The sequence below is a fragment of the Rhinoderma darwinii genome, unplaced genomic scaffold (genome assembly GCF_050947455.1).
Source record: "Rhinoderma darwinii isolate aRhiDar2 unplaced genomic scaffold, aRhiDar2.hap1 Scaffold_697, whole genome shotgun sequence".
NCBI classification, from domain to species: domain Eukaryota; kingdom Metazoa; phylum Chordata; class Amphibia; order Anura; family Rhinodermatidae; genus Rhinoderma; species Rhinoderma darwinii.
In genome coordinates this window covers 1-10,723 of record NW_027464257.1, presented here as the reverse complement: position 1 = coordinate 10,723, position 10,723 = coordinate 1, and positions in this window count along the sequence as shown.

Here is a 10,723-nt window from a genome sequence, read left to right as displayed (position 1 = left end):
GAAATTTTTCTACCTAAAATGGCAGAAAACACACCATTTTGGAGATGGAAAGGACGGCTAGAGGGGAAATGGAGGAGGCCGTAGTTTTTTAATTACATTTTTTTCCTTGGTGTTTTTTTTTTCCATTTGCTAACGATTTAGTCAAAGTAGCTCAAAAGTAAATGTCTTTATAATACATGATATTGTAAAGTAATGTAATGGGAAATTTTGGCGCATGCCCGTTTTGAGTAAAAATTTTAGCTTTTTGAGACATTATGCTGTTTTCGCGTCTTTTCAGCTAGTAAGTCGGGACCAGCGGGAGAGCAGATCTCCTGCATGACATATTTAATTTACACCTGCGGATATTATAGCTGACATCTATGCTAACTGGTGTAGATGTCAGTTTGTGCAGCACTGACAATCCAAGTTGCGCCATATTTATTCAGAGCTGTGGGCTTCTTGGAGTATGTTCGCATTCAATTTTTTCTTTTCGTCAGAGGTATGCGTTGGGAGAAGTCTCTACGTATACCTCCAACGGAAGGCTGTATAGGCATAGAGTGGGATATATCACCTGAACTCCCCGGGCACAGCGTTACTTTAAGCACTAGGCTCGGAAAGCCTCGGACGTTAGCAACGCTCTGACTGGGGATTCTGCTCCTAGGGAAGCCCCTGACAACACTGTCCATAAATGGACACTGACGTTAGGAGCTTTAAGATGTCAAAATCCTAGGCCAGAACACTGGCATTGCACTGGGTGGGGATTCCACTCCTGGAGGGAGCCCCTGACGTCACTGTCCATATATGGATTCTGCTCCTGGAGGATCCCTTGATGTTACTGTCTGTACATAGACAGTGACATTAGGGGCCAAATTTGTAATGTGAGAATTCCAAGTCGGAGCGTTGGCAGCGCTGTGGCCGGGAATTATGCTTGTAGAGAAAGCCTCTCACTTTACTGTGCATATATGGCTTTAAATATCCATATTTGGCTTTAAACTCTGGAGTCCCCGGCCAGAGCATCGCAAGCACTCACTGGCCGGGAACTCCTGACTTGGGAAAGCCCTTGATGTCACTTTCACTATATGGACAGTGATGTTAGGAGTTTAAAAACCCAGGAATCCATGGCCAGAGCGTCGGCAACGCTCTGGTTAGTGATTACTCTCCTGGAAGGAGCCCCTGATGTCTGTCAATTGTTATGGTAGTAGTCGGATATGATCTTTAATAAATTTAAACCATTTTTTTAAGCTTTAAGAACAAGGTTTGACAATGATAAGTTCTACCCATGTGTATCTAATGCTGATATGTATCCATGCTCCTTACTCATTTTAATATTGTGTGATTGAACTTGGTAACTTGGTATGCTTGGCTGACTGTACTGTATGATCAGAAGTAGTAACTAGATGTTTAAGAATCAGATTCAGATAAGTTTTAGTAATGATACTTAGTTCAACAGATAGAGAGGTCCTATAGGGGAGGACCAAGTCAATGTGATCTTGAAACTCTGAACAAATAAATACCAAGTCAGGCAGAGTAAAAAGTACATTTAGATTAAAAAGTTACTATTAAAATACAAACCACACAGCTCTTCAAGGTAGAGTTTGAGAAGCTGCATAATATACCCTCCTGCTACTTTGCCTAAATGGTGAGCAAATAGAAATTTTTCTACCTAAAATGGCAGAAAACACACCATTTTGGAGATGGAAAGGACGGCTAGAGGGGAAATGGAGGGGGCCGTAGTTTTTTAATTACATTTTTTTCCTTGGTGTTTTTTTTTTCCATTTGCTAACGATTTAGTCAAAGTAGCTCAAAAGTAAATGTCTTTATAATACATGATATTGTAAAGTAATGTAATGGGAAATTTTGGCGCATGCCCGTTTTGAGTAAAAATGTTAGCTTTTTGAGACATTATGCTGTTTTCGCGTCTTTTCAGCTAGTAAGTCGGGACCAGCGGGAGAGCAGATCTCCTGCATGACATATTTAATTTACACCTGCGGATATTATAGCTGACATCTATGCTAACTGGTGTAGATGTCAGTTTGTGCAGCACTGACAACCCAAGTTGCGCCATATTTATTCAGAGCTTTGGGCTTCTTGGAGTATGTTCACATTCAATTTTTTCTTTTCGTCAGAGGTATGCGTTTGGAGAAGTCTCTACGTATACCTCCAACGGAAGGCTGTATAGGCATAGAGTGTGATATATCACCTGAACTCCCCGGGCACAGTGTTACTTTGAGCACTAGGCTCGGAAAGCCCCTGACGTTAGCAACGTTCTGACTGGGGATTCTGCTCCTAGGGAAGCCCCTGACAACACTGTCCATAAATGGACACTGACGTTAGGAGCTTTAAGATGCCAAAATCCTAGGCCAGAACACTGGCATTGCACTGGCTGGGGATTCCACTCCTGGAGGGAGCCCCTGACGTCACTGTCCATATATGGATTCTGCTCCTGGAGGATCCCTTGATGTTACTGTCTGTACATAGACAGTGACATTAGGGGCTTTGTAATGTGAGAATTCCAAGTCGGAGCATTGGCAGCACTGTGGCCGGGAATTACGCTTGTAGAGAAAGCCTCTCACTTTACTGTGCATATATGGCTTTAAATATCCATATTTGGCTTTAAACTCTGGAGTCCCCGGCCAGAGCATCGCAAGCACTCACTGGCCGGGAACTCCTGACATGGGAAAGTCCTTGATGTCACTTTCACTATATGGACAGTGATGTTAGGAGTTTAAAAACCCAGGAATCCATGGCCAGAGCGTCGGCAATGCTCTGGTTAGTGATTACTCTCCTGGAAGGAGCCCCTGATGTCTGTCAATTGTTATGGTAGTAGTCGGATATGATCTTTAATAAATTCAAACCATTTTTTTAAGCTTTAAGAACAAGGCTTGACAATGATAAGTTCTACCCATGTGTATCTAATGCTGATATGTATCCATTCTTCTTTACTTATTTTAATATTGTGTGATTGAACTTGGTAACTTGGTATGCTTGGCTGACTGTACTGTAAGATCAGAAGTAGTAACTAGATGTTTAAGAATCAGATTCAGATAAGTTTTAGTAATGATACTTAGTTCAACAGATAGAGAGGTCCTATAGGGGAGGACCAAGTCAATGTGAGCTTGAAACTCTGAACAAATAAATACCAAGTCAGGCAGAGTAAAAAGTACATTTAGATTAAAAAGTTACTATTAAAATACAAACCACACAGCTCTTCAAGGTAGAGTTTGAGAAGCTGCATAATATACCCTCCTGCTACTTTGCCTAAATGGTGAGCAAATAGAAATTTTTCTACCTAAAATGGCAGAAAACACACCATTTTGGAGATGGAAAGGACGGCTAGAGGGGAAATGGAGGAGGCCGTAGTTTTTTAATTACATTTTTTTCCTTGGTGTTTTTTTTTTCCATTTGCTAACGATTTAGTCAAAGTAGCTCAAAAGTAAATGTCTTTATAATACATGATATTGTAAAGTAATGTAATGGGAAATTTTGGCGCATGCCCGTTTTGAGTAAAAATTGTAGCTTTTTGAGACATTATGCTGTTTTCGCGTCTTTTCAGCTAGTAAGTCGGGACCAGCGGGAGAGCAGATCTCCTGCATGACATATTTAATTTACACCTGCGGATATTATACCTGACATCTATGCTAACTGGTGTAGATGTCAGTTTGTGCAGCACTGACAACCCAAGTTGTGCCATATTTATTCAGAGCTGTGGGCTTCTTGGAGTATGTTCACATTCAATTTTTTCTTTTCGTCAGAGGTATGCATTGGGAAAAGTCTCTACGTATATCTCCAACGGAAGGCTGTATAGGCATAGAGTGGGATATATCACCTGAACTCCCCGGGCACAGCGTTACTTTAAGCACTAGGCTCGGAAAGCCCCTGACGTTAGCAACGCTCTGACTGGGGATTCTGCTCCTAGGGAAGCCCCTGACAACACTGTCCATAAATGGATACTGACTTTAGGAGCTTTAAGATGCTAAAATCCTAGGCCAGAACACTGGCATTGCACTGGCTGGGGATTCCACTCCTGGAGGGAGCCCCTGACGTCACTGTCCATATATGGATTCTGCTTGCTCCTGGAGGATCCCTTGATGTTACTGTCTGTACATAGACAGTGACATTAGGGGCTTTGTAATGTGAGAATTCCAAGTCGGAGCGTTGGCAGCGCTGTGGCCGGGAATTACGCTTGTAGAGAAAGCCTCTCACTTTACTGTGCATATATGGCTTTAAATATCCATATTTGGCTTTAAACTCTGGAGTCCCCGGCCAGAGCATCACAAGCACTCACTGGCCGGGAACTCCTGACTTGGGAAAGCCCTTGATGTCACTTTCACTATATGGACAGTGATTTTAGGAGTTTAAAAACCCAGGAATCCATGGCCAGAGGTTCGGCAATGCTCTGGTTAGTGATTACTCTCCTGGAAGGAGCCCCTGATGTCTGTCAATTGTTATGGTAGTAGTCAGATATGATCTTTAATAAATTTAAACCATTTTTTTAAGCTTTAAGAACAAGGTTTGACAATGATAAGTTCTACCCATGTGTATCTAATGCTGATATGTATCCATGCTCCTTACTCATTTTAATATTGTGTGATTGAACTTGGTATGCTTGGCTGACTGTACTGTATGATCAGAAGTAGTAACTAGATGTTTAAGAATCAGATTCAGATAAGTTTTAGTAATGATACTTAGTTCAACAGATAGAGAGGTCCTATAGGGGAGGACCAAGTCAATGTGAGCTTGAAACTCTGAACAAATAAATACCAAGTCAGGCAGAGTAAAAAGAAAATTTAGATTAAAAAGTTACTATTAAAATACAAATCACACAGCTCTTCAAGGTAGAGTTTGAGAAGCTGCATAATATACCCTCCTGCTACTTTGCGTAAATGGTGAGCAAATATAAATTTTTCTACCTAAAATGGCAGAAAACACACCATTTTGGAGATGGAAAGGACGGCTAGAGGGGAAATGGAGGAGGCCGTAGTTTTTTAATTACATTTTTTTCCTTGGTGTTTTTTTTTTCCATTTGCTAATGATTTAGTCAAAGTAGCTCAAAAGTTAATGTCTTTATAATACATGATATTGTAAAGTAATGTAATGGGAAATTTTGGCGCATGCCCGTTTTGAGTAAAAATTTTAGCTTTTTGAGACATTATGCTGTTTTCGCGTCTTTTCAGCTAGTAAGTCAGGACCAGCGGGAGAGCAGATCTCCTGCATGACATATTTCATTTACACCTGCGGATATTATAGCTGACATCTATGCTAACTGGTGTAGATGTCAGTTTGTGCAGCACTGACAACCCAAGTTGCGCCATATTTATTCAGAGCTGTGGGCTTCTTGGAGTATGTTCACATTCATTTTTTCTTTTCGTCAGAGGTATGCGTTGGGAGAAGTCTCTACGTATACCTCCAACGGAAGGCTGTATAGGCATAGAGTGGGATATATCACCTGAACTCCCCGGGCAGAGCGTTACTTTAAGCACTAGCCTCGGAAAGCCCCTGACATTAGCAACGCTCTGACTGGGGATTCTGCACCTAGGGAAGCCCCTGACAACACTGTCCATAAATGGACACTGACGTTAGGAGCTTTAAGATGCCAAAATCCTAGGCCAGAACACTGGCATTGCACTGGCTGGGGATTCCACTCCTGGAGGGAGCCCCTGACGTCACTGTCCATATATGGATTCTGCTTGCTCCTGGAGGATCCCTTGATGTTACTGTCTGTACATAGACAGTGACATTAGGGGCTTTGTAATGTGAGAATTCCAAGTCGGAGCGTTGGCAGCGCTGTGGCCGGGAATTACGCTTGTAGAGAAAGCCTCTCACTTTACTGTGCATGTATGGCTTTAAATATCCATATTTGGCTTTAAACTCTGGAGTCCCCGGCCAGAGCATCACAAGCACTCACTGGCCAGGAACTCCTGACTTGGGAAAGCCCTTGATGTCACTTTCACTATATGGACAGTGATTTTAGGAGTTTAAAAACCCAGGAATCCATGGCCAGAGCTTCGGCAATGCTCTGGTTAGTGATTACTCTCCTGGAAGGAGCCCCTGATGTCTGTCAATTGTTATGGTAGTAGTCAGATATGATCTTTAATAAATTTAAACCATTTTTTTAAGCTTTAAGAACAAGGTTTGACAATGATAAGTTCTACCCATGTGTATCTAATGCTGATATGTATCCATGCTCCTTACTCATTTTAATATTGTGTGATTGAACTTGGTATGCTTGGCTGACTGTACTGTATGATCAGAAGTAGTAACTAGATGTTTAAGAATCAGATTCAGATAAGTTTTAGTAATGATACTTAGTTCAACAGATAGAGAGGTCCTATAGGGGAAGACCAAGTCAATGTGAGCTTGAAACTCTGAACAAATAAATACCAAGTCAGGCAGAGTAAAAAGAAAATTTAGATTAAAAAGTTACTATTAAAATACAAATCACACAGCTCTTCAAGGTAGAGTTTGAGAAGCTGCATAATATACCCTCCTGCTACTTTGCGTAAATGGTGAGCAAATAGAAATTTTTCTACCTAAAATGGCAGAAAACACACCATTTTGGAGATGGAAAGGACGGCTAGAGGGGAAATGGAGGAGGCCGTAGTTTTTTAATTACATTTTTTTCCTTGGTGTTTTTTTTTTCCATTTGCTAACGATTTAGTCAAAGTAGCTCAAAAGTTAATGTCTTTATAATACATGATATTGTAAAGTAATGTAATGGGAAATTTTGGCGCATGCCCGTTTTGAGTAAAAATTTTAGCTTTTTGAGACATTATGCTGTTTTCGCGTCTTTTCAGCTAGTAAGTCAGGACCAGCGGGAGAGCAGATCTCCTGCATGACATATTTCATTTACACCTACGGATATTATAGCTGACATCTATGCTAACTGGTGTAGATGTCAGTTTGTGCAGCACTGACAACCCAAGTTGCGCCATATTTATTCAGAGCTGTTGGCTTCTTGGAGTATGTTCACATTAATTTTTTCTTTTCGTCAGAGGTATGCGTTGGGAGAAGTCTCTACGTATACCTCCAACGGAAGGCTGTATAGGCATAGAGTGGGATATATCACCTGAACTCCCCGGGCACAGCGTTACTTTAAGCACTAGGCTCTGAAAGCCCCTGACGTTAGCAACGCTCTGACTGGGGATTTTGCTCCTAGGGAAGCCCCTGACAACACTGTCCATAAATGGACACTGACGTTAGGAGCTTTAAGATGCCAAAATCCTAGGCCAGAACACTGGCATTGCACTGGCTGTGGATTCCACTCCTGGAGGGAGCCCCTGACGTCACTAAAGGATTCTGCTCCTGGAGGATCCCTTGATGTTACTGTCTGTACATAGACAGTGACATTAGGGGCTTTGTAATGTGAGAATTCCAAGTCGGAACGTTGGCAGCGCTGTGGCCGGGAATTACGCTTGTAGAGAAAGCCTCTCACTTTACTGTGCATATATAGCTTTAAATATCCATATTTGGGTTTAAACTCTGGAGTCCCCGGCCAGAGCATCGCAAGCACTCACTGGCCGGGAACTCCTGACTTGGGAAAGCCCTTGATGTCACTTTCACTATATGGACAGTGATGTTAGGAGTTTAAAAACCCAGGAATCCATGGCCAGAGCGTCGGCAATGCTCTGGTTAGTGATTACTCTCCTGGAAGGAGCCCCTGATGTCTGTCAATTGTTATGGTAGTAGTCGGATATGATCTTTAATAAATTTAAACCATTTTTTTAAGCTTTAAGAACAAGGTTTGACAATGATAAGTTCTACCCATGTGTATCTAATGCTGATATGTATCCATGCTCCTTACTCATTTTAATATTGTGTGATTGAACTTGGTAACTTGGTATGCTTGGCTGACTGTACTGTATGATCAGAAGTAGTAACTAGATGTTTAAGAATCAGATTCAGATAAGTTTTAGTAATGATACTTAGTTCAACGGATAGAGAGGTCCTATAGGGGAGGACCAAGTCAATGTGAGCTTGAAACTCTGAACAAATAAATACCAAGTCAGGCAGAGTAAAAAGTAAATTTAGATTACAAAGTTACTATTAAAATACAAACCACACAGCTCTTCAAGGTAGAGTTTGAGAAGCCGCATAATATACCCTCCTGCTACTTTGCCTAAATGGTGAGCAAATAGAAATTTTTCTACCTAAAATGGCAGAAAACACACCATTTTGGAGATGGAAAGGACGGCTAGAGGGGAAATGGAGGAGGCCGTAGTTTTTTAATTACATTTTTTTCCTTGGTGTTTTTTTTTTCCATTTGCTAACGATTTAGTCAAAGTAGCTCAAAAGTAAATGTCTTTATAAACATGATATTGTAAAGTAATGTAATGGGAAATTTTGGCGCATGCCCGTTTTGATTAAAAATTATAGCTTTTTGAGACTTTATGCTGTTTTCGCGTCTTTTCAACTAGTAAGTCGGGACCAGCGGGAGAGCAGATCTCCTGCATGACATATTTAATTTACACCTGCGGATATTATAGCTGACATCTATGCTAACTGGTGTAGATGTCAGTTTGTGCAGCACTGACAACCCAAGTTGTGCTATATTTATTCAGAGCTGTGGGCTTCTTGGAGTATGTTCACATTAAATTTTTTCTTTTCGTCAGAGGTATGTGTTGGGAGAAGTGTCTACGTATACCTCCAACGGAAGGCTGTATAGGCATAGAGTGGGATATATCACCTGAACTCCCCGGGCACAGCGTTACTTTAAGCACTAGGCTCGGAAAGCCCCTGACGTTAGCAACGCTCTGACTGGGGATTCTGCTCCTAGGGAAGCCCCTGACAACACTGTCCATAAATGGACACTGACATTAGGAGCTTTAAGATGCCAAAATCCTAGGCCAGAACACTGGCATTGCACTGGCTGGGTGTTCCACTCCTGGAGGGAGCCCCTGACGTCACTGTCCATATATGGATTCTGCTCCTGGAGGATCCCTTGATGTTACTGTCTGTACATAGACAGTGACTTTAGGGGCTTTGTAATGTGAGAATTCCAAGTCGGAGCGTTGGCAGCGCTGTGGCCGGGAATTACGCTTGTAGAGAAAGCCTCTCACTTTACTGTGCATATATGGCTTTAAATATCCATATTTGGCTTTAAACTCTGGAGTCCCCGGCCAGAGCATCGCAAGCACTCACTGGCCGGGAACTCCTGACTTGGGAAAGCCCTTGATGTCACTTTCACTATATGGACAGTGATGTTAGGAGTTTAAAAACCCAGGAATCCATGGCCAGAGCGTCGGCAATGCTCTGGTTAGTGATTACTCTCCTGGAAGGAGCCCCTGATGTCTGTCAATTGTTATGGTAGTAGTCGGATATGATCTTTAATAAATTGAAACCATTTTTTTAAGCTTTAAGAACAAGGTTTGACAATGATAAGTTCTACCCATGTGTATCTAATGCTGATATGTATCCATGCTCCTTACTCATTTTAATATTGTGTGATTGAACTTGGTAACTTGGTATGCTTGGCTGACTGTACTGTATGATCAGAAGTAGTAACTAGATGTTTAAGAATCAGATTCAGATAAGTTTTAGTAATGATACTTAGTTCAACAGATAGAGAGGTCCTATAGGGGAGGACCAAGTCAATGTGAGCTTGAAACTCTGAACAAATAAATACCAAGTCAGGCAGAGTAAAAAGTAAATTTAGATTAAAAAGTTACTATTAAAATACAAACCACACAGCTCTTCAAGGTAGAGTTTGAGAAGCTGCATAATATACCCTCCTGCTTCTTTGCCTAAATGGTGAGCAAATAGAAATTTTTCTACCTAAAATGGCAGAAAACACACCATTTTGGAGATGGAAAGGACGGCTAGAGGGGAAATGGAGGAGGCCGTAGTTTTTTAATTACATTTTTTTCCTTGGTGTTTTTTTTTTCCATTTGCTAACGATTTAGTCAAAGTAGCTCAAAAGTAAATGTCTTTATAATACATGATATTGTAAAGTAATGTAATGGGAAATTTTGGCGCATGCCCGTTTTGAGTAAAAATTTTAGCTTTTTGAGACATTATGCTGTTTTCGCGTCTTTTCAGCTAGTAAGTCGGGACCAGCGGGAGAGCAGATCTCCTGCATGACATATTTAATTTACACCTGCGGATATTATAGCTGACATCTATGCTAACTGGTGTAGATGTCAGTTTGTGCAGCACTGACAATCCAAGTTGCGCCATATTTATTCAGAGCTGTGGGCTTCTTGGTGTATGTTCGCATTCAATTTTTTCTTTTCGTCAGAGGTATGCGTTGGGAGAAGTCTCTACGTATACCTCCAACGGAAGGCTGTATAGGCATAGAGTGGGATATATCACCTGAACTCCCCGGGCACAGCGTTACTTTAAGCACTAGGCTCGGAAAGCCTCGGACGTTAGCAACGCTCTGACTGGGGATTCTGCTCCTAGGGAAGCCCCTGACAACACTGTCCATAAATGGACACTGACGTTAGGAGCTTTAAGATGCCAAAATCCTAGGCCAGAACACTGGCATTGCACTGGCTGTGGATTCCACTCCTGGAGGGAGCCCCTGACGTCACTAAAGGATTCTGCTCCTGGAGGATCCCTTGATGTTACTGTCTGTACATAGACAGTGACATTAGGGGCCAAATTTGTAATGTGAGAATTCCAAGTCGGAGCGTTGGCAGCGCTGTGGCCGGGAATTATGCTTGTAGAGAAAGCCTCTCACTTTACTGTGCATATATGGCTTTAAATATCCATATTTGGCTTTAAACTCTGGAGTCCCCGGCCAGAG